Source organism: Gossypium raimondii, chromosome 11, assembly GCF_025698545.1.
Source record: "Gossypium raimondii isolate GPD5lz chromosome 11, ASM2569854v1, whole genome shotgun sequence".
Lineage (NCBI taxonomy): Eukaryota > Viridiplantae > Streptophyta > Magnoliopsida > Malvales > Malvaceae > Gossypium > Gossypium raimondii.
The window spans coordinates 20,029,036-20,052,307 of NC_068575.1; the positions used below are offsets into that span (position 1 = coordinate 20,029,036).

Here is a 23,272-nt window from a genome sequence, read left to right on the forward strand (position 1 = left end):
TGGTACAAGTTTGCATTCAAGATAAAATATCCCAAAATGATACTTCAGAACAACATCAAGCGACCAAGTTTTAAATTCAACTATTTTCGATACAAAACTGACTTAAACCCTAGGTACATGTCATATACTAATCAAAATAGAACTTTACAAACTTTGCTAAGTCGGGGATCGCTTGCAGGACACTGGATCAATTGCTCGAACTATCTGGAATCTACTATACTTGCACATAGAGAAAGCAAATCGTATGCTGAGCAATTATGCTCAGTGGTAATTTCCATATTTCAAGTTACAAAAAAAGCATGACCAATATAAGAATTCAATTCAAATATACTATAATTCAACTAAAACAAGAATTCTATTCTCCTACAACATTCCACTTGATAATCAAACGAACCTTTTTATCATCCATTCTATTAACAAAGATGTAACAAATCTAATTCAATTACTTACATATACATTTATGTACCAATATGATGTTTAATCTCATTTTCATTCATACTTTATATGACTTAATCAATTCACATTATCGTCTATAGGAACATCTTCTTATTCATTTACTATGATCAACATTTCATATCACATTTCTATCATTTCTGAGCTTATAAGCTCTTTTAACACAATCGGTCCTCAGGACACGTTTTTAGCCATTTCGTATGATCTTTCACACGCTATCGAATATCAAATTTCATTTCAATCAACCATATAGCCAAATCATATTTATATTGTAACACCCCTTACCCGGTCCGGTCGTCGGACCCGAGCTACGGAGAGCTACAGTCAAAGCTAGAACAAAACACATTCAATGCAGATCGATTTTTTCAAATAACCATAGAAATACTTCATAAATACACAAATAACATTCAAATTACACATGGATCATACAATCAGAATCAATTCAATGCATAACCACCAAACACGATTTTGGTTGGACCTTATACGAGCTTAAGTATGCTCTAGTATCAACCTAGAATTTAACCAGTACTAATTTGCAACATTTCCAAAATTATAGATCAATTACATCATAAATAAATTCTTCAAATAATCAATGATATCATAAACATTCAAAATTATAATATAAAATTAAATTTGAGTCTTGATCGTGCTTACGAAAGCTCTCAAACCAATCCGAGAACAAATAGGGACTTAATTGAAAACTTAACAAAAAGTATGAAAATTTTAGCAAAAAAGGGTCACATGGTCGTGTAACTAACTAAAGCTGTGCGGACTTGGATGTAAAATTTCAACTTAAAGTCACGTGGTCGTGTACCAGGACCGTGTGAAAAATTTAATGACCATATGAACAATTCCATATGGGCATGTGGCCAGCCCGTGTGACATTATGTAACCATGTGGTCTACATGCTATCTAAATTATAAGGAGCACATAACTATATGTCAAATCGTGTATAGTAACTTTCAAACATTATAAGGGGACTCAAAATAAACATTTTCCACCAATCTAAACATGTTCAAAACCTACACATTTCATACCAATTCATCACTTAATAAATCTTCCTAATTACCTAACAAATATGCCACAATTGACACCACATGTCAATAGAGTTAATTCAAAATATTTACTTTCACTAACCTAACATCAATACCTATACATTCACCACATCATCATCAATTCAAAATGCCAAAAACTCATCATATAAGATATATAACATTAACCAAGTCACATATGTAACTCATGTTGCAAACCAACCAAAACAACATTTGTAACACCCCTAACCCGTCTCCATTATCGGATTAAGGTTACAAAGTCTTAAAACACATAAGGAATCAAATAACAACACTAAACCTGTAACAGCCCGTTTTCAATAAAATCGAAACAGTGGTTTCAGGACCACAAATCCAAAGTTGAAAAAAAATATTTTATTATTATTTTATGGTCTATCACATGATAGTATTATCGTATAAAAATTTCGTTAAGAAATTTTACCGTTTACATGTTCAATTTTATAAAAAAGTACTAAATCGCGTAAGGTGCAAAAGTTGAATTCTAATAGCTAAAGGTATTAAATAGCCATAGAACTTTAAAGTGGAGGTTATTATATGGTAATTATTCCATAAATGAGTTAGTGGAAGATATTGGCTTGAAAATTTTGAAATTTGGTTTAATTTTAAAGGTTAATTATGTAATTAAGAAATTAAAGTCATAATAAATAAAACCAAACAAATTGTCATCTTCTTCCATTATTTTTCAACCGAATATCAAAGAAAGAAAAGCCATTTTTGGAAGCTATGGGTTGGCAACTTTGAATGCTCAATTGGTAAGTGATTTTTGTCCTGTTTTTAATGATTTCTATGTTTCTGGGATCGTTGTAGCTTAATCTAGCTAGCCCGCGGACTAATTTGTGAAATTGTTAAATTGTTAGGGTTTTACCATTGATGAACATACTTGAGTTTTGAAGTTTTATGTTAGAAAATGAATGGTTGTTGTTAGTAAACAACTTTTGTAAATAAATTTTTGATGAAATTATCAATTAGAGGTTAAATTGAAAAATAGAAATTTTACATGGTATAATTTGTGAATTTATCAAATATATGGGCTACTATAAGTATGTATAATAATCGGCTAGGCTTGGGTAAGGATAAAATTGCATGAATTTTATTTTTCGAGCCTAGGGACTAAATTATAAAGAATTAAAAGTATAGGGGAAATGGTAATTTTTCCAAAAATGTGTTGGACTAAGTTGAATATGAAATATATTGAATTGGGTTAATTTTATCCGTGTAGATTCAGTCAGACCTCGTACGAAGTTAGATCGAGGCAAAGAGAAAATCTGAGATTAATCACCTCAGTATCTACGTATACTTGTTGAGGTAAGTTCGTGTAATTAAATTTTATATTTATATGTTTTAATGGAATTATGTGTATGTGAATTGTATAATTTCCATGTATAAATACCGATCACGTATCCGATGACGTTCGATAATTAACGAGTCCTGTTTGAACCTTAGGAATTCGTAGGATACAAATGACATGTCATTAGGGATTATTGATTTCAGCTCGTGAGAGTGTACCTATTCTTAGCTCGTATGAGCTTACTGGTTTATAGCTCGTATGAGCATACATGTATAGGAATTGACAGATTACAGTTTAACACACTATGTGTGAGCTATCCTGAGTATCCAACGATATTCTAAATGGTTCAATGGACAATATTTTGTTATGAGATAATATGAGTTCGTTACGAACTATTACAAATATTTACATGAAGTACATGAAAATGATTTTACATGATATATAGATGCATGATATGGATGTTACATGCATATAGAAACTTGATTAATTGTTGAGCTCATCAATAATTATTGATTCATATATGAATTTACATGACTAATGTGGTTGGTGTATATGTGCTTAGGCTTATGGCCAAGTTGTGTTGGATTATGCTTTGTTACTTACCTATTATTTGATTAAATGGTAAGTTAAATTCTATGTTATACAAACTTACTAAGCTTAAATGCTTACTCTGTGTTATTTTCTGTGTTTTATAGTGAATCGAAAACTCGTTCAGGTTGGAAGCTTGCCGAAGCTATATCACACTATCCATCGGCTCTTTTGGTATTTTTGGATGTTTGATTTTGGTTATAATGGCATGTATAGGTTATTTTGGCTAATGTTGGCCTATATGTGTTGTTGTGATTGTGGCCACATGATTTGGCTTGTATCTTGGTATATTTTGGTATGTATATAGGTAGCTTTATCATGTTGATGTGTGGCTTGTTATGGTAGAATGATGGAAGGTAAAATAGTGGTTTGAATATGCATTTTGTTTAAGCTTTGAATCTTGATAGAATTTTTGTGAATTGGTACTTGTTTGAATGGATTATTTGGTGTTTTTAGTGTACAAGTTATATGTAAATTATATGACCATTTGATGCTAGCGATTAAGTGGTATAATTGGTACCAAATGGTATGTTTTGATAATTGATCTACATGGTAAGTTTTGGTACAAATATGCATATATGTTAGTTGATCAATTGGTTATATTGAACATATGGTTGGTTATGTTTATAAATTTTCATTTGAGGTGCCTAAGGACATATTGGTTGTATGTGATCATACCATTTGTATATGGCTAGAAAATGCATGGTTTTGGTACCTTATTATGGCTTGTTTATATGCATAATGATGGGTGTAGGTTTATGCAAATTGGTTGGGAAATATGACTTGTAAAATGACCTATTTTCATCCACACGAGTAGAGACAGGCGTGTGTCTCAGTCGTGTGTAACACATGGCCATATGACACGGCCGTGTGTCCCCTGTAGCTTTCAAAGGGTTACAAGTTAGGCTGTTACGTGGCCTAGAACATGGCCTGGAACACGGTGTGTGAGGTTACTTCGAAGGGTACACGACCTAGCATACGGGCATGTGGCTTGGCTGTATGGCCCAAGTTAGTGAGTTACACGGGTTGGGACACGGTCGTGTGTCCTTATTTTGAACACCTACACAGCCTGAGACACAGGCGTGTCTCTTGACCGTGTGAGTCACACGGCCTGGCCACATAGCCATGTGACCTCTGCAGCTTTAAAAATTTTCAATGTTTTCTGAAACATTCTATGAGTTTCTAATTTAGTCTCGACTTGTTTCTAACGCGTATTTAGGGCCTCGATGGATCGTATAAGGGACAATATGTATGATTTTGATTGGTTTTATTATGAAAATTGATATGTTATGAAATATTTTAAAATTTCTGTCTATTTGATTCATAATCTCTGGTAATGCTTCGTAACCCTGTTCCGATGACAGATTCGGGTTAGAGGTGTTACAAAATCATCCAATTATTAATTTAAATATCAAATATTCATAACCAATCCTATGTATACAGTTACGGGCCTTATATCTAGCTTATGAAACCTAAAAATCAGTTAAAAAATCAGGGACTTTTTTGAAACAAAATAGAAAAATGTAAGAAAATAAAAAAATAAGGGTCATACGGCAATGTCACAGATCGTGTGCCAAACCGTGTGTGATTTGAAATAGGGTCACATAGCCGTGTCACAGATCGTGTGACAAACTGTGTGCAATTCGAAATCGGGTCACAAGGCCATGTAACAACCTGTGACTATGTGAGACAACCTGTACAAAAAATTTAATAGGTCACATGGCCGTGTGCTATGGCCGTGTATGGCACACGACCGTATGACAGCTCGTCTCCTAGGCTGTCTGCACGTAAAATCACTTTTACTTGCTCACTTATTTATTAGGTAACAAGCCACCCATATCCAATCACTTTTACTTGTTCAAAACACATTAAAACATGCTCAAATCATACAAAATTTGTAACAACCTATTTTTCAGTGGTATCGAAAATATTATTTTCGGGACCACAATTTCAATATTTCAATCCATAAATATTAATATAATTAATATTTACGAGGTCATTAATATTGTATTAAAATGTGATGAAGAAAATTTGATGTTTAGATTGTTGATTAAGTAAATAGAACTAAATAGTAAAAGTTGAAAAAGTTAGTATTACTAGTTAATTGTAGTAAATAGTTAGGAAATGTGAGTGGATGGAGTTGAATGGTAATTAAACCATATAATATGTTAATGGACAAATATGGTCTCAATTTGGTTAGTTGTTAAGTTAATATAACAAGGGTAAATTAGTAATTAAAAATTAAAAATAACATAAAGTAAAAACAAAACAAAGTTTATCATCTTTCTTTTTTCTATGTCGAAAGTTGAAGAAGAGAAAAGCTATGGTTTAAGCTTGAGTATTTGGCACTTAATATCTTTGCAGTAAGTCCATTTCCACCCGTTTTTCATGAATTTTGTGTTTCTGGGATCATTTTAGCTTAACCTAGCTAGCCTGGGGTTTAATTTGTAAAATTGTTAAGTTTGTATAGTTCAATTTGTATAAAATTAAATGTTATATTATTTGAGAAGTGACTTTGTTGAATATCTTGAAGTTAATGAATTGGAGTAAGTAAATATGATTTGAGAAATTAGTTGATTTGAGTGTTGTTACTCCTAAATTAATTGAGTCGATGAACATATGATAGGATACAATTAGCATGCCAATAGGTTGTTTCACGCGCTATACGGGATTTATTAGTGTTGGGATGATGATTTCTGATTTATTCTTGTTTACTAAATATACCGAAGTTCAACATTTGTTGCGGACTATCGTGTTCTATAAAAGTTATTCAGGTGTGTTTCCGGGGCGAATGTAAAGCCTTTGGGCTTGGCACTCAGTGCCGAGGTGTGTTTCAGAGGGATGTTAGCCTACGGCCTTGACACTTAGTACCCAGGTGTGTTTTCAGATGGATAGTTCGTTTGATCATTTTGGTGTGTTCTAGATGGTTAAACCTGTATCCAATTTCGTTTATATCGTTTATCGGGTAGGTTTCTAAAGATTATTGTCTTGTTATTAAGTATTATAAATGTTTACTTGATATTTTGAAAGTATGAAGTGAGTTTATATTGAATGATTTGGTATGATTGATCAAGTTATATAATATGTGAATAAACTTATGGACTCACATGTTAAGTAATTGTGGATTACAAGATTATCGTATATTAACCATTATTATAATGAACTTTTTTATATAGTAAGTTTATTGCTTTAACCGTTGTACTTACTAACCTCTAGTGAAGCTTACTTTTGTTCTTTCTTGTTCCTTGTAGATTACATTTTGTGGAGTCCGACGATTGGATCAACTTTAAGATCACACTATCAAGACACATTTTGGTAATTTTTTATACGTTTATTTTGGGTTATATGGCATATAATAGGTGTGTTTGTATATGTTTAGATACTTAATACAAATTTTATGTTTTAAGCTTGGGGTAAGGATGTTTTAGTTGGTTGTATATATATGTGTGTATGGTTTTGGTATGTATATATTTTTGGAATTGTTTGTTATATTTGGTATAATTCTTATGAAAGTGTTTGAATGTGGCAATTTGAATTATGGATTGAAAGAAATGGTGCTTTTGGTATTAGCTATTTAAGGTGTTTGAGAACTTTGAATGCATTTACTTTGGTTTGAGATGTGATTTTGGTTTGGTAATTGAATTGTGGTGTCAATGAGAACACATTGGTTAGGCACTTAGGATAATTGTTTTGGCATTTTTTAGGCTTGTTAAATGTATTTTTAAGATATGGAATTAGTTGGTTTTGATTTTGGATTGGTACTTAAGTTTTGGATGTAAATGTTCTTTGTTTTGCAAACTTTTTAAGGTACACACGGACTGTCACATGGTCGTGTGACTTATTTGTTTTCAATGTAGGTCGCTCCACTGGAAACATGCAAATATACACACTTTTTCATACATTTTTAACTCAAATTCATGCAGTTTCAGTGAATTTTTTAAAAAAAATATATAATAATTATAAAATAATTAAATTGCACTTAAATTTTTAACATGTTAAATTTTAATTTAATTTATATTAAATTTTGATTTATTTTCGACAAATTTGCACAAAGGGCGAAAAATGGCTTGACAGACACTGCTAGAAGCGCAAAACCGAGAAGTAATTTTGAAGCATTGAGGCGAATTAATTTTTCAACCTAAGACAATCCAAATTATGGATATTAATTCATAATGTAATTAATTTTAATTTTAATCCAAATTATTTTGGGTTAAATAATTATTATTAATTAATTATGAAAAGAGGCCCAGTTGAGCTGAACCGAGAAAACCGATCCAACCGAGCATTGGGCTACCCAAAACCATTCCACATGCTAACCCAATCAGCTTGTTTGGTTCATTATTTGGCTTGCAAAACAGCCCTTGAAGACTCATTGAATTTGCATTCAAACCCCTCCACTTATCATGACTTTCTAGATTTGCCCTTACCTTAAAATAACAAGTTTGAAACCTTTAAACTTGTCACATGTGTGGCCGGCCATCGGGGTGTCTATGGCTTCTGATTTTTTCTATTTTTAGTAGCAATCTAAACTTATAAATACCCCATTGGCTTCTCATTTCAAACACACCTCAAAACCTCTCATCCTTTCACTTCTCTCTCACTTTCTCTCTTCAAAACCCTTGCTTTGTTCTTTATTTTCCTTCCCATTCCCTTGCCGATTTCACCTCTTGGAAAAGAGTCCTTCAACTACCATTTGAAGCAACATTCAAGTTTCCATGGAAGCCTCGGTTCAACAAGAACAAGCAGAAAAGGAGAAGCAGAGCTAGTCAAACCTAGGAGAAACACTGGATTTGATTTTTGTTCTTTATCCTTTTAAATTTTATTGTTGTTGTTATGAACATGTCTATGAATACTTGTGATTTTGATATGTTTAATTTAATTAATATGACTTCAATTTAATTCGTGTTAGGTTGATTACATTTCGTCCACTTGAGTTACTAAAATTATGTTTGTGTTGTTATATGTCTTGGTAAAATGTTTGATTAAGTAAAACCATGACTAAGCTATTATTACATTATAATTGTAAGGCGACTAATGAATTAATTATTTAAACGTGTTGAAATTGTAATTAATTGACACAATATGTAATCAGTGCATGTTTAATCTTCTAAGGTAGCTAAGGGTTAAATTAGTGACGGTATTGGACAATACATTAGCCTTGCATAACTTGCAAGATTATTGTGATTAAACTATTTCAAGATAAGAATACATTGTTACCTCACTTAATCTTCTATGTGCTTATGAAGATTGATTTATTGTTTGAATTGGCATTGGCAAATGTTCAAGAGATTAGTTAATTTAATAAGTATGCATGAGCAATAGTTAGCAAATTACGAATTTGCCATGAATTTATTCGTAACAACATGAACATGAGTTTAATAATTCTAAGTTAAGAAATGTATTTAATCTAACACAATTATGTCATCTTGATTAAAATCATCATTTGAAATTGTGCATTGGAACTTTTATTTATTTTTTATTTTACTTTTTAAAATTTTTGTTTTTAATCACTTCTTCAAAATCAAAATATTTTTCTTTACCAAAGTGTTTTTAATTGCATTTATAAATAATTCTTTTCACAATCCTTCTGGGTACAATAACTCGACATTTACTTGTCACTTTATTACTTGTTGCGATTGTGTACACTTTCACATTTTTGTCGTTCCAAGTTTTTGGCGCCATTGCCGGGGACTGTTCTAAAAGTCATTATTTGTGAATTTGTAATTTTACATCTGGTTTATTTTTCTGTTCAATCTTAACTTAGTTAATTTTTCTCTTTTTTTTTTCAGGTGTTTATGAGTATTGATCGAATTATTGATTTACTCCCTGTAGACCCTGAGATTGAAAGAACTTTTCGACAACGAAGGAGACAAGCATTTCAAAGAAGGACCAAAGAGATGAACTACGAAAATCTGAATCAAGGAAACGAAGCAAACCATGCTCAAAATCCTATCCTTATTGCTAATGATAGGGATAGAGCTCCAATACAGTATGTTGTGCCAGTGTTTCATGATCTTAATTCGGGTATGAGGAGAACAAAATCGTGGCACAACAATTTGAGCTGAAGCGAGTCATGTTTCAGATGCTTCAGATAGTGGGTCAATTCAGTGGAATACCTACCGAAGATCCTCACATTCACTTAAGACTATTTATGGAGGTGAGCGATTCTTTCAAGTTAGCCAGAGTACCCGGAGATGCACTATGATTAAAGCTATTCCTATATCCGCTAAGGGAAAAAGCTCGAGCTTGGTTGAACTCATTGCCACCAAATTTCATTACCACATGGTAAGAGTTAGCAGAAAGATTCCTCATTAAGTATTTCCTGCCTAGCAAGAAGTTGAGGAAAGCTTTCAAACAAATGGATGATGAGTCCTTGTATGAGGCATGAGAAAGGTACAAAGAATTATTATGAAAGTGCCCTCATCATGGAATTCCTCATTGCATCCAACTTGAGATGTTTTATAATGGTTTCAATGCTCACATAAGGATGGTAGTAGATGCTTCTGCTAACAGTGCTTTTCTTTCTAAATCTTATAACGAGGCTTATGAAATCATTGAGAGGATTGCTAGCAACAATTATTAATGGCCAACCAATCGAGCAACATCAAGAAGTTGAGTTTCTGGAGTACATGAAGTGGATGCTCTCACTTCACTTGCATCTTAAGTATCTTCAATTTTCTTAATGCTTAAAAAATTTACCACTAATGGGTTTAATAGTTTGGCAGTTCAGCCACCCAATTAATTTGAAAATATATCCTATGTTTATTGTGGGGAAGGACATTTGTTCGAAGAATGTCCATCAAACCCAGAATCCATGTATTACATGGGTAACCAGAACTAAAACCTAGGAAGGCAAGGACTGCAATCCAATTTCTAAAACCCATCGTGGCGAAACCACCTGAATTTTTCCTGGAGTAACCAAGAGGCTGGACCCAGGAACACATACGCCCAACCTAGACTGACCTAGCCACCTATTTTTTTCTCAACAAGTTCAGAAGCAACCTCAAGTTGAATCTTCCAATGGCTTAGAGAACTTGTTAAAGGCATACATCGCAAAAAATGATGCCTTAATCCAAAGCCAAGCAGCCACATTAAAAAACCTGGAAAACCAAGTGGGCCAGCTTGCCACTGAACTCAGAAACCATCCACAAGGTGCTTTGCCTAGTGATACAGAAAAATCTGAGAAATCTGGGGAAGGAGCATTGTAAAGCATTTACATTGAAGAGTAGAAAGACATTAGAGCCCAATGCTGTCGAAGTTGAAGAAGAGCCAGCTGATGCTCTAGATTCAGTGGAAGTTCAACCGTGTGTTGAAATTCCAGTTTCACCAGAACTAGAATCTACAAAATCTGATAAGGTAACTACTGAACTAGTGAATTCTGATAAACTAACAACTTCGTTAGATGCAGAATTACCACAGAAGATGAATCAACTAGTTCTAGTAAATGATCCTCTACCACCTTACCCTCAAAGACTTCAAAAGTAGAAACATGAAGTTCAGTTCAAGAAGTTTCTAGACGTACTCAAGCAACTTCATATCAACATTTCGTTGGTAGAAACACTTAAACAAATGTCGAATTGAGTCAAATTCATGGAAGAGATCCTATCCAAGAAACAGAGACTTGGAGAATTTGAGATGGTAGCCTTAACGAAGGGATGCAGTCCATATCTTCAAGACAAACTACCCCCAAAGTTGAAGGATCTTGGATGTTTTACTATACTTTGCAACATTGGAGCAACGTATTGTGGTAAGGCACTATGTGATTTCGGTGCAAGCATTAACTTGATACCCATGTCAATATTTAGAAAATTAGGGATAGGTGAAGTTAGACCTACTACAGTTACACTTCAATTAGCAGATCGATCTTTAGTACATCTAGAAGGAAAAGTAAAAGATGTATTGATACATGTAGATAAATTTATTTTTCCTATTGACTTTATTATTCTAGACTTTGAAGCAGATAAAGAGGTGCCAATCATCTTAGGAAAGCCTTTCCTAACAACTGGAAGTATCTTTATCGATGTGCAAAAGGGCGAGCTTATTATGAATGTTCAGGACGATTAGGTAACATTTAATGTTTTCAAGTCTATGCGATATCTTGACACAATTGCTGATTATTCTGCATTATCTGATTTAAAGGAATTAGTCATGGAAAGGGAACTCAACTACGTTGAGGACCTGTTGGAGAAAATTTTGACATCAGACCCTCCAAGTGATGAAGTGAGAGAGGAATACTTAGCTTTGCTAGAAGCTAATCAAAGGGGATTTAATCTGCAATCCTGCTTTGAATCTTTGGAGTTAGAAATTAGAGATTACATCCAGCCGAAAGCGTCAATTGAGGAGCCACCTAAATTAGAATTGAAGGTACTTTCCTCACATTTAAAATATGTTTATTTAGGCAACAATTCTACTTTGCATGTGATTGTTTCAGCGAAAATGACCGAAAAGAAAGAAGAAAAACTCATCTTAGTGTTGAAATAATTCAAGAAGGCTATCGGTTGGACCATAGTCAATATTCATGGCATTATTTCATCTATATGCATCCATAAGATCATCCTAAAAGATGGCGAGAAAGGAGCGATTGATGGACAACGAAGACTGAACCCCATCATGAATGACGTGGTAAAGAAAGAAATCATTAAGTGGTTAGATGCGGGTATAATTTACCCCATCTCAGACAGTTCGTGGGTAAGTCTGATCCATTGTGTGCTAAAGAAATGAGGTATTATGGTATACTTTGCATCGATTATCGGAAGCTGAGCAAGGCGACTAGGAAAGATCACTTTCCTTTACCATTCTTGGACCAGATGCTGGATAGACTCACAGGGCGAGACTATTACTGTTTTCTCAATGGATACTCAAGGTATAATCAGATTACAGCAGCACTGGAGGATCAACACAAAATAACGTTCACCTGCCCGTATGGTACATTTGAATTTAGACACATGCCATTTGGTTTATGTAATGCACCTGCTACATTTCAAAGATATATGATGTCTAGTTTTACTGACATGGTTTAGAAGTATTGATAAGTCTTTATGGATGATTTTTATGTGTTTGGAGACACTTATGATGATTGCTTATCCAATCTAGCCAAGGTAGTAAGGCGATGAGAAGAAACAAACCTCGTATTCAATTGGGAAAAGTGCCATTTCATGGTATGAGAAGGTATTGTTCTAGGGCATTGGATAACGAGACATGAAATCACGGTAGATAAAGCAAAAGTAAATGTTATTGAGAAACTCCCACCTTCAACATTTTTAAAGGGTGTTAGAAGCTTTGTGGGCCACTTCGGTTTCTATTGAAGATTTATTAAGGACTTCTCCAAAATTGCTAAACCTTTATGTAAATTGTTGGAGAAGGACACAATGTTCAAATTTGATGAAGAGTGCTTAAGAGCTTTCAATGATTTGAAGAATCGGCTAATTTTGGCACCCATCATCGTCACACCGGACTGGGATTTTCCCTTTGAACTGATGTGTGACGCAAGTGACTTCGTAATATGAGTTGATGGGCCAGTGAAGGAACAAAGGTTTTTAGCCCATCTACTATGCAAGTCCGACTCTAAGAGGAGCTCAATTGTATTATACAATAACAGAGAAATATTTACTTGCTATTGTGTTTGCTTTTGACAAGTTTTGATCTTATCTTGTAGGTACCAAAGTGACTATCTATACGGACCATTCGACAATTAGGTATTTACTTACCAAGAAAGATGCTAAGATGAGATTGGTCTGATAGGTACTTTTACTCCAAGAGTTCGATCTAGAAATTCAAGATCGAAAAAGAGTAGAAAAACAAGTACTAGACCACTTGTCCAGATTAGAGTCGCAAGAAGGGAATTTTCCACTTATACCCATTCAAGAGACATTCCCAGATGAACACATACTGAAGGTAAATCATGTCCATAATACCCCTTGGTTTGCTGATATTGCTAACTATTTAGCTTATGGTTTGATGCCGATTGATAAGACGTATCATCAAAAAAAAAGTTTCTTCACGATGTGAAGTACTATTTCTGGGAAGAGCCATATTTGTTTAAAAAGTGTACAAATCAAATGATCAGGAGATGCGTGGCAGGATATGAACTTCATAAGATTCTATATCATTTTCGCATAGCTCCGAGTGGGGGACATTTCGGAGGTACACGTACTGCGACCAAAGTACTGCAAGCCAGATTCTTTTGGCCAACGCTATTCAAAGATGCGTATGCTTATGTAAAGAGTTGTGATCGATGCCAAAGGGTTGGAAACTTCACCAACAGAAATGAGATTCCCTGGAAAAACATCATTGAGGTAGAATTATTCGATGTTTGGGGTATTGACTTTCTCAGTCCTTTCCCTCCGTCTTTTGGTCACAAGTGCATATTGGTAGTAGTAGACTACGTGGCTACATAGGTTGAGGTTGAGGCATATTCGACGAACAATGCAAAGGTTGTGATGAAATTTTTGCAGAAGCAAGTGTTCACAAGGTTTGGAACCCTGAGAGCTATCATCAGTGATGAAGGGTCCTATTTTGTGAATAAATGGTTGAAATGGTTACTCGACAAACATGGAGTGAAGCAAGGTTGCCACAGCTTACCATCTGTAGACGAATGGGCAAGTTGAATTGGCAAACAAAGAAATAAAAGAATACTCGATAAGGTAGTTTGCCCGAACCGACGAGATTGGTCCAAAAGTCTGGATGATGCTTTATGGGCCTACAGAACAACATACAAGACACCTTTAGGGATGTCACCCCATAGGTTGGTCTTTGGGAAAGCCTGTTATCTGCCCTTGGAGTTAGAACACAGTGCTTACTGGGCTCTCTAATGACTCAACTTGGATATTAAGCTTGCTAAAGAGAAACGGATGCTTAAACTCAATGAGTTAGAAGAATTCCAAATGTTCTCATACGAGAATGCCAAACTATTCAAGGAAAGACTTAAAAGATGACATGGCGGCACATTCGAGTTCGCGAACTTGAAGCGCAAGTCTTGTTATTCAATTCCAGATTAAGGTTCTTTCTAGGTAAGTTGAAATCACATTGGTCCGATTCATTTACGATTCACCAAGTTTTCCCATATGGAGTTGTCGAGCTTCAAGGTAAGGGAGGTAATTTTCAAGTCAATGCTCAGCGCTTAAAACATTACTGGGGGGATAAGATTGAGTGGGATCAAATCTCGTTCATTTTATTAGATATTTAATTTCTCTTGTTTTTATTTTTAAATAAATGATTTAGGGTATAATTTCGGGATTAGTATGTTTAAATAAATTCTATTTAGGAGATTGAAACTTAAGCGAGACCGCTTGTGACTCCTCCAATCTTTCCTAGGAATTGATTTTAACATAATCTTTCGAGAAATTATTTCCTAAATGGAAAAATAAATTTTTAGTTTTTCAAATAAAATGGTCAATTTTTATCCAAGTTTTGATTGCAACTCAATTTTCAATTTTTCTTCAAGTCTAGGTACTTAATTAAACTCTTTTCAAAATTTGGTTGCTCTTTATGTAAATATTAAAAATTAGATGTCTCTTTTGTAAATATTTTCAAAGGCATCTAAAATAAACGTTTTTAATTTATTTTTAATAAATAAGATGATAATAACTATTATATAGTTATATTTATTATAATATATATTAATTATTATCAACATTGCATAGAATTAGGATTAATTTAAATTTGATCATATTTTATTTAATAGTTTTTATTTCAATAAATTAATAGCAAACAATATTTTAATATGCATTATATTAATTATTAATTGTTATTAACTTTGTGTAGAATTAGAACTTAGAATATTTTAACTATTAAATTGTTCTAAGAATTCTTATTAGACTCCTACCCTCTTCCCTATAAATTCCACCAACCTTCTCCATCAGTCATCACTTATCAAACCAACCTCTATTCACCTGTTCCACCATAGATCCTAGCATCCAAAAACCACCATGTGTCGCAGCTCCTAACCACTAGCAATAGCATCACCCAGCAGCCCTATTTGGCCAGCAGCTCACCCCGCATGCACTTCGCCCAATTGGCTAGCAGCTCACCTCGCACACACCTACCTCCATCGCGCAGTGCTGCTGCCTTGCACATCCTGCACTGCGTGCATCGTGCCATTCCCAACTCCAGCTCACGCGTGCCAACGCTACTACTCGCTCAACATTGCTACTTACTGCCTACGTAACTACTCACACCAAGCCCTACTGCTCCCTCACACATCTGCCCGCAAGCCTAGCAGCTTCCCAGCATCCACACGGCATACCAGGCTTGCTACTCGTACCAACACCCCACACTTAGCCGGTAACCCTTCCAACCATCCTGTAATTACAATCTTTTGCTTCTAATTTTATTTGAGTTCTTAATTTTTATATACTAGGTGGTAAGAAAGTTTTCTTCAAAATTTTAATTTGTTTTAATTATTTAACTCTTCAATTTATTTTGAATTGTTAATATATTATTTTTACTAATTAAATTTTTGAGAAAATATTTTTTGTATCTTATGCTCAGGTTAATCATGCCTCGTAAGAGAACTTATGCCTCTGTCCAAATTGACGAATTACAAAAAAAATTTCTCTGTGAAGAAGCCAAAGCGAGATACAAAAGTGTTTTCACGAATCAACAAATGCAGCCTGAAAAAGGCTTTACACTGAAAGAAAATAACTATATTGATTTCATGGTGCACATTCGACAAATTGCTGAAGCTCTCAATTGGGAGTTATTTTATGAGAAAAGACCGAGTGCAGATGAGGAATTAGTTTGTGAATTTTATGCAAATTTGACCTCAAACAAATTAACGAAAGTTTCTATTTGAGGAATCAAGATACCAATAACCTCAAACGCTATTAATGAATTCTTTGAATTACCTGATTTCAAATATAATGAATATTCTTCCTTGATGAGAAATATTGAGACTGAAAATCTGCAAGAAATTCTCGAGGAACTTACAGTTCCAGGTTCCAAGTGAACTGTGTCAAAGCAAGGAATTCACACTTGCCGCAAAGAATACTTAACACCACTAGCGAAGGTATGGTTCTATTTCATTTGATTCAGCTTTATGCCTATTTCACATGGGACTACAATTTCATTAGAGCAAATGGTCTTATTATACTTGATTTTAACTAGAAAGACCATTAATGTGGGAAACATTATTCTAAGAAAAATGCAGAATTGTGTCGCTAGACGTTCTGGCCTAGCTTACTTTCCCTTTAAGATAACAATTTCATGCTTGAAAGCTAAAATTCTTTCAAACATAAAGAAGACAGGTTATAGCCAGGGCACAATCACAGATTGAGACCTCTACCGAATAGTTGGAGACTCTGTTCTCCAATAACGAGTTGAAGAGAGTGAGGATTCTGAAAAAGAAGAAGAAGAAGATCCCACAGAGATCGAACCAATGCGATCAATTTGAAATCCACGATAAGGCGAAACCAATGGAACCGATGAATCAACGACATGAAAACCTCAATGTTCAGAACTCAATTGCGTTGCCTAGATCTTTAAGATGAGCTGTCAAAGTTGCTGGACATAATGCAACATATGCAGTGGTAGCAACAAGCTTACTGGAGATATTAAAAAAAATACGGGATGACTCAATGAGAAGTGCTTTTACAAAAATATACAATGACCCGTTTATTTTTGTGCCTAAGTTTCCAAATTTCATATTTGAACCATGGAGTCCACTATCAAAGAGGGAGAGAAGCGATTCATGCAAAAAAAAAGATGATGGAGCAAAAGATGAGTCAGATTCTAAAGGATCTGCAAATAAATAAAAAGGGGAGGACCTTTACCTTATGTTATTTTCTTTCTTAGGTTATTTTAGGATTAGGATCTATTAGGATTTTTATTTTCACATAATAAAACAAGAGGTAAAAATCATAACTAAAAATGAACAAGATTTAAAATAAGAAGTGTGACAATAGATATGTACATGTCTAGGGCTGGATCTAGAGAGAGCTTGGTACTTAAGCAGTCAAACTGACTCACCTCCTTTTTTCTAGAATCCTACCTGGTGTATAGTATCTATTCACTTTGAACAATGAGGACATTGTTCATCTTATGTAGGGGGACCGAAAAATTGAAATTATTTCCTCTTAGAATAAAATTTTCTTTTAATTATGATTAGGATATACACACTTTTTCATGCCCTTTTTAAATCAAATTCATGCAGTTTCAGTAAAATTCTTGTCGAAAAATATATAATAATTATAAAATAATTAAATTAAAATTAAAATTTTAACATGTTGAATTTTAATTAATTTTATATTAAATTTTGATTAATTTTGATTTATTTTCGACAGATTCTTACAAAGGGCAAAAAACGGCTCGGTGGACACTACTAGAAGCGCAAAACTGAGAAGCAATATTGAATCATTGAGGCGAATTAATTTTTCAGCCTAAGACGGTCCAAATTATGAATATTAATGCATAATGTAATTAATTTTAATTTTAATCCAAATTATTTTGGGTTAAATAATTATTATTAATTAATTATGAAAAGATGTCTAGTTGAGCCGAATCGAGAAAACCGATCCAACTAAGCACTAGGTTACCCAAAACCGTCCCACATGCTAACCCAATAAGCTTTTTTGACTGATTATTTGGCTTGAAAAACAGCCCTTGAAGACTCCTTGAATTTGCATTCAAACCCCTCCACTTATCATGCCTTCCTAGATTTGCCCCTACCTTAAAATAACAAGTTTGAAACCTTCAAATTTGCCACATGTGTGGCCGGCCATGGGGGGAGTCTATAGCTGCTGATTTTTTCTATTTTTAGCAGCCATATAAACCTATAAATACCCACTTGGCTGCTCATTTCAAACACACCTCAAAAGCTCTCATGTTTTCACTTCTCTCTCACATTCTCTCTTCAAAACCCTTCATTTGTTCTTTATTTTCCTTCCCATTCCCTTGTTGATTTCACCTCTTGTAAAAGAGTCCTTCAACCACCGTTTGAAGCAACATTCAAGTGTTCGTTGCAGCCTTGGTTCAACGAGAACAAGCGGAGAAGCAGGAGAGGAGCTAGTCAAGCCTCGGAGAAACACCATATTTGATTCTTGTTCCTTATGCTTTTAATTTTTTTTGTTGTTGTTATGAACATGTCTATGAATACTTGTGATTTTGATATGTTTAATTTAATTAATATGACTTAAATTTAATTCGTTTTAGGTTGATTGCATTTCGTTCACTTGAGTTATTAAAATCATGTTTGTGTTGTTATAGGCCTGGTTAAAATGTTTGATTAAGTAAAACCATGACTAAGTTATTCTTGCATTATAATTGTAAGGTGACTAATTAATTAATTAATTAAACGTTTTGAAATTGTAATTAGTTGACACAATACTTAATTAGTGCATGTTTAATCTTCTAAGGTAGCTGAGGGTTAAATTAGCGATGATATTAGACAATACATTAGCCTTGCATAACTTGCAAGATTATTGTGATTAAACTGTTTCAAGGTAGGAAGACATTGTTACTTCACTTAATCTTTTATGTTCTTATGAAGATTGATTAATTGTTTGAATTGACATTAGAAAATTTTCAAGAGATTAGTTAATTTAATAAGTATGTATGAGCAGTAGTTTGCAAATTACCGAGTTGCTGTGAATTTATTCGTAACAACATGAACATGAGTGTAATAATTCTAAGTTAAGAAATTTAATTAATCTAACAGAATTATGTCTCCTAGATTAAAACAATCTTTTGAAACCTTGCATTGAAACTTTTATTTTTTTATTTTACTTAGTTAAATTTTAGTTTTAATCACTTCCTCAAAATCAAAATATTTTCTTCACCAAAGTGTTTTTAATTGCATTCATAAATAATTCTTAAAAGCACTGTGAACTATCTGCTTCAAAAAGATAGTTGGTTGAATATAGTCCCTGTGAGTATGATAACTCGACATTTACTTGTCACTTTATTACTTGTTGCGATTGTGTACACTTGTACATTTCCGTTGTTCCATCCACACAGGCATAGAGAGTTGTTAACGAAAAAATATATAGGATTTTTCCTATGTAATTTATCACCTTTTTACTTAAATCCATTGTTAAAACTAAATAATTGTTTAATAAATTAATGAAATATGTCAAAATATGAAATTAGGACGTAGAAATTATTAAAATGTGATTTTATGCTTTATTATATAGTTTTCATGCAATAAATGGCTTATTTTATATTAATTTGAATATATTATATTTTTAAGACATAAAGTGGGCCATGCATGATTAAATTAAATAATAAAATATAAAATTATATTTAATAATTCATTTTAAAATATTTCATTAATAATTTGAGTTTTTAATTAATTAATTAAATTAATTAAATTTTATTCTTTGGCCCTCTAACTTGTTGATTTATTCTGGACAGGCCTGATAGCTTTGTTGGATTACAAAACCGTCCAAATTGGAGACCAAGTCAACCCCAAAATTTGGCTGCACATGGCTGTCCATAAACCACTCTTTGGTTTAATTGCACAAGGTCCTTGAAGAGTTGAAGAAGTTAGAGATTTACCTGAATATTTGCACTTGATCGAGTCTCATTCATGAGTTGTTGTGGCACTCAAATTGACCAAAAATCAAGGAAAAATTAGCTCAACTTGCTCAATTTATGGCCGGCCACCCATGGAAGATTCTTTAAAAGATGACAACTCCTATTTTTAGCAAACTATCCCCCTCTCCTCACCTATAAATAAGACCTTCTCATTCCTTCATTCATCATCCCTCAAGCATCATTCTCTCTTTTCTCCAAATTCTCTTACCCTTTTCCATTCCCACGCCTAGCATCATCTCTTCATAGAGATTTTAGCAATTAAGCCTCTTAAAGAACCCTTGGTCGGCCACCTTGGAGAGCCATCAGCAAATGAGCAAAGCAAAAGAACGAAGGAGCCTCGTCAATCAGAGTCTTGGGTGACAGCCACTCTGAATTGGGTTTAATCTTCCTTTTACTTAATTTAATATAAAGATGTTTGTTATGTGTTCTTTGTTCTTGTTTACAACAATGTTAGGTTAATTTTATTTAAGCTAGGATGATTGCTTTGATTAAATAATATTTTTTTGATTCATGCTTATAATGTTTGTATCTCAATCGATCATATTTTCAATTAAAATAAATTCATTATTTCGTTCATACGTGATTGAAGTGCACCTGAATTAGCTAAATGATCCTGACTAGACGATGGCTAATAGACACATAATTGAAATGTGCATGCTCAGTTTAGATCCTGACTCGATTAAATTAGAGGTTGAATAACAACTCTGACCAAGCTCTGTTATCTGCATAGTTTTTAGATTTGTATGATTAAATTGTTTCAAACTTGACACGTCCCTGTTACCTCACACAAATGCTAAGAAACCCTTAGTAAATAAGGATTAGTAAAATGCATATTTACTAAGTAAAGGATTTCAAAAGGACCTAATATGGTTTCCAAACTCATGAAAGATCGAGTTGCCATGGAATGTTTTTCCGAATGTTATTAAGCATGTTGATAATAAATTGAGTTTAATTAAAGTAGTTGTCCTAGTTTATTTATGTTATAATTGTTGCAAATTGTGTTTAATTTTACTAAAATCTATTTCATTCATATAGTTTGCATTAGGGATCATTGCATTTAGTTTAATATATTTTAATCACGACTTCTCAACTATATTGTGTTTTTATTTACCGAATTGTTAATATAATTTTACAAATTAAGTAACTTAGCACAAATACAATCCCTGTGGGGACGATAACTCGATTACTTGATAACGACTGTGTACACTTGCACAAACCTACGCGTTACAAGTTTTTGGCGCCGTTGCCAGGGATTGTTAACTGTTGCCATAGCCATTTGTTTTTCGTGAAATTATTTATTTTCAATTTGATTTATTTCTAACATTACTAACTTATTCTTTTTAATTTTTGTGATTTTCTTTTCAGGTGTTTATGGGCATAGATCGAATTATTGATTTACTCCTTGTAGACCCTGAAATTGAGTGAACTTTCAGAAAAAGAAGACGTGAATGAACAGCTCAAAGACAAGTCGAGATGAACCTTGGGAATCAGAATCAAGACCAAGGTAATGAAGCCGATCATGTACGAAATCCTATCTTCATTGCCGATGATAGGGATCGATGCATCAGACAATATGCTGTGCCACTTTTCAGTGAGTTCAACCTAGGAATTAGAAGGCCAGATATTGAGTCAACCCGGTTAGAATTGAAACCAGTGATGTTTCAAATGCTACAAACGGTGGGCCAATTTAGTGGTATGCCCACGGAAGATCCACATCTCCACCTTCGATTGTTTATAGAGGTGAGTGATTCATTGAAAATAGTCGGTGTGACTGAAGACGCAGTGAGGTTGAAGTTGTTTCCGTACTTATTGCGAGATTGAACACAAGCATGGCTCAATTCATTATCACCAAGTTCCATATCTACATGGCAAGAATTAGCAGAGATATTTTTGGTTAAGTATTTCCCACCTAGCAAAAACGCCAAGTTAAGGAACGAGATCACAACTTTCCAACAATTGGATGATGAGTCTTTTTATGAGGCTTGGAAGCGATTCAAGGAGTTACTTCGTAAGTGCCCTCATCATGGGATTCCTCATTATATCCAGTTGGAGACATTCTATAATGGTATCAATGCAAATACAAGATTGATGGTAGATGCTTCCGTGAATGGTGCAAATCTGTCTAAGTCTTATAATAAGGCTTATGAGATCATCGAGAGGATCGCGAGTAATAACTATCAATGGCCAACAAATTGAACAGCTTCAAGAAGACGTGTAGCTGGAGTTCATGAAGTTGATGCCCTCACTTCATTATCAGCTCAGGTATTGTCTATTTCCTCTACGATAAAACAGTTGACCGCTAATAGTAGTAATAATTCTGTAGCTCAGCCACCAAGTCTGTTTGAAGTAGTTTCCTTTGTGTACTATGGGGAAGGTCATTCTTTTAAGAATTGTCTGTCAAATCCCGAGTCTGTATACTATGTGGGAACACAGTATCAAAATAGGAGTGGACAATGACCCAGTCTAACTTCTACAATCCTTCATGGCGTAATCATCCTAACTTTTCTTGGAGCAACCAAGGAAATGGACTGAACAACAACTTCTTGTAGCAAAGACCCAACCAATCTCAAGGGTTTAATCAGCAAGCTCCAAAACCACCTCAAGCTGAGGCATCAAACAATTTGGAGAACTTGTTGAAAGCATACATGGAAAAGAATGACGCTTTGATCCAAAGCTAAACAACAACATGAAAATATTTGGAAAACCAAATGGGTCTGTTAGCTACAAAGCTACGTAATAGACCGCAAGGAACCTTGCCGAACGATACTGAGAATCCAAAATATTTGGGTATAGAACATATCAAGGCAGTGGCATTGCGAAGTGGTAAAATTCTAGAATCCTGATTGATTGATGTCGAAGATAAGCCTGTTGAGAAGAATCAACTAGTTGTTGAAGTTCCTACACCAAAGGAATCAGAATCTGCAAAGTCTAATAAGGTAAACCCTGACTTAGTGAATTCAAACATTTTAACATATTCTTTGGATGCAGATTTACCTACTCAGAAAAGTTGTCCGGTTCAACTGAAAGTTCCATCACCTCCATATCTGTAAAGATTGCAGCAAAATAAGCAGAAATAGGAGGTGCAATTCAAGAAGTTTTTGGATGTTCTGAAGCAGTTACACATCAATAATCCGTTGGTGGAGGCTTTAGAACAAATTCTGAATTATGTGAAGTTTATGAAGGATATACTGTCCAAGAAGAAAAGACAGAGTGAGTATGAGACTGTTGCCTTGACAAAGGAGTACAGTGCGTTCCTGCAGAACAAATTGCCACTGAAATTGAAAGACCCAGGAAGCTTTACTATACCCTATAACATTAGTGAATCTTACTGTGGTAAAGCTTT

The 23,272-nt window shown here is 34.0% G+C and overlaps 2 non-coding genes across 2 annotated transcripts; both read right to left on the minus strand.

Moving 5' to 3' along the window:
* Positions 1 to 9,727: 9,727 nt before the first annotated feature.
* LOC128035152 (small nucleolar RNA R71) lies at positions 9,728 to 9,831 on the minus strand. Its single transcript, XR_008191553.1, has one exon. It is a non-coding gene; the product is annotated as a small nucleolar RNA R71 (small nucleolar RNA).
* Positions 9,832 to 21,852: 12,021 nt separating this feature from the next.
* Positions 21,853 to 21,959, minus strand: LOC128035213 (small nucleolar RNA R71). Its single transcript, XR_008191613.1, has one exon. It is a non-coding gene; the product is annotated as a small nucleolar RNA R71 (small nucleolar RNA).
* Positions 21,960 to 23,272: the final 1,313 nt, after the last annotated feature.